Raw genomic sequence first — 2924 nt, forward strand, 5'->3', positions numbered from 1 at the left:
TTCTATCTTGATAATTAGACATATGAATTAAAGAGTAAGGTAAGCCTGCTTTTGGTATCTATTAGTTTTGTAATATGTTAGAACAAAAGAATTTTTTTTTTTGGTAGTTTGAAGTTGTGTAAGTTCATATCTAAGATATACAATTAAAACAACTGTATAATTAGCAACTTTAATTGAAAAGTAGATTTTACTAATTTTTTTTAAAAAAAATTAGAAATTTCAATTGCCAAAGCTAAAACATAAGATTCTGTATTTTTTTGCCTCAAAATTTACAAAAAATAAATTTTATATATATATATATATATAATATATATATATATATATATATATATATAATATATATATATATATATTTAATATATATATATAATTAGGCCTGGGTACTATTAATAGGAAAACGCTCTTTTTGCTATCAAGTTTTTAACCCTTGGATGAAAAATTGTAGGGTCAGGATGATATTAGTCGGTTAGAGTTGAGTGGTCCCCCTAGGGTTGAGTGATCCCCACTGGGTTATAGTATTTAATCCAATGGTAAGAAATAATGAAAAGAGTTGATCCAAAGGCTAAAAAACTGATAGCAACAATGAGATTTTGCTACTAGTAGTAGCCCAGTCCAACTCTATATATATATATATATATATTACTATACTAACAATAATACTAAACGCTTAATACTATCGAATTTTCAAAAATAATTAAGAAATAAATCTAACAGTAAAAAATTTGATAGTATAAAAAATTTTATTGATAACAATCCGACTCTTTCTATATATATATATATATATGTGTTTTCTTGTTTAATGGTGTAAAGATATCCAAATCAATTAAATTTTTGTTAAAAAGTTCTTTAAACTATTTAAAACAAGATCTATACTCTTGATCTTGATTACAAGACTCATATCATCATTTTTTTAGGAATATTCATTTTCAGCCGTTTATTTTTATGTCCACCCGATGGATAAAAGAACAATATCGAAAATATATGAAATTTGATTTCTAAACACTTCAAGTAGTATAGATCATATTCAACGGTGCTGATCGTCGATTGGAGGATCCATCATCGAAAACAAATGGGTGGCAACGAAGCCCGTTTGCTATCGATAATATTCTAGCTCAACTATATATATATATATATATAAAATTGAGCTAGAATACTTTTAGAAATATCATCCCTTTGGTACTTTTAGGTTTCAAGTCCTTAGATCTACTCCTTGAGCTGGTATGCTTCTGGAAGTACGGAGTCTTCCGTGCTTCCAAGTCGTTTTCGATGTTGGGATTTTCGAATCTACGATCGGCTCCGTTAGAGTTTGATCTAGAGTAGGGATGTCAATGAGCCTGGATATTCGAAATTTTAACTGAACTTGAACCCGAATAAAACGGATATATCCGATGGATATGGATATGGATTCGGATATGGATATCAAAAATAGAAACTCGACGGATATAAATTCGGATATGGATTTTGATTGTACCCGACCCGAACCCGAATTTATTTTGTATTATATATAACATATATATAAAAATTTGATGTTATATTTGAATTTGTATTTTAAAAATTTAGATTTAATATAATATATTTTGAAATATTGAAAAAAGAAATAATTATTTCGGGTACAAATTTTCGTGTTCGGGTTCGGGTTCGGGTTTCGGATTTTTTGTCGGGTTCGGATTTGGATATGGATTTTTAAATTCCGTCGGGTTCGTGTTCGGGTTCGGGTCTCGGGTTTGGAGTCGGGTTCGGTTTCGGGTTTTTAAAAATCCGCTCCAAATCCGACCCGTTGACATCTCTAATCTAGAGTATTTGAAGTACTCGAAAAATAAATTTTGTGATTTTGCAATATCATTTGCCTAGTGATCGAAGGGGCTCAAAATCAATAATTTTAATGGCCGTGGTGAGCCGTTTGCAAGTTTAACGCTGTAAAAATATCCAAATCATGTGAAATTTTGATAGAAAATTCTTTATACTATATAAAACAAGATCAATAATTTTAATGTCCGATTTTGATCTCGTTTGATCATATTTTGTACGCTTTTTATTTATCCAGATCGTGTGAAATTTTGATAGACCCTTCTTTCTACTATATAAATGATGATCGAATAATTTTAATGTTTGTTTTTTGGCGTATTTCAAGTTTAACTCTGTATCAATTTTCAACTGATGTGATCTTTTGATTGAAAATTCTTTATACTATCTAAAACGAGTTGAATAATCACGGTGCGCTTCGTGCTTTCAGAATCATACCAGACGCAATATATATANTTATATATATATATATATATATATATATATATATATATATATAGAGTCTGACTGGGATACTATCGATAGTATCAAGAATTTAGTGCTATCGAGTTTTCCACCGTTTGATTTAACCTTCTGATTATTTTTATAAGTTAAATTATACTATTCAACCAACCACTCACTCAACCCTAGGGTGGGACATCATCATAATCATTCATTTTTCAATCTAAAGACTAAAAAGTCAATAGCACCAAACTAGAACTAAAAAGTCAATAGCACCAATAGTTTGGTACTATTGACAGTATTTCAGTTTAGTTCTATATATATTTATATGTAAAATTTAAATAAGGAAAATATGTTGATATCAGTTTGTAGCTACCTTTGTTACCTTTGTGTTGGTACAAACCCTCCAGCGTACCAAGTTAATCCGAGTCAAATCACACGGGAATCCCGAGGTGCCTGCTAGGGATCAGGCGCGGCGATGGGTCACGGTAGAGGCAGACACAGGAGGGGGCCACGTGTACCGGCGTGGCTGAGACGGGCGTCCTCATCTCGTGAAATGGCTGCCGCGTGGAACGAGTCCGTACGTCCTCACATCCCTCCATACCTATTTATTATTTATTTATTAATTTATTAATAATGCCTCCCACAACCCACCCCACCCCCTCTTCACTCACTCCCTC

This window comes from Ananas comosus, linkage group 10 (assembly GCF_001540865.1).
Source record: "Ananas comosus cultivar F153 linkage group 10, ASM154086v1, whole genome shotgun sequence".
In the NCBI taxonomy this organism is placed as follows: Eukaryota; Viridiplantae; Streptophyta; class Magnoliopsida; order Poales; family Bromeliaceae; genus Ananas; species Ananas comosus.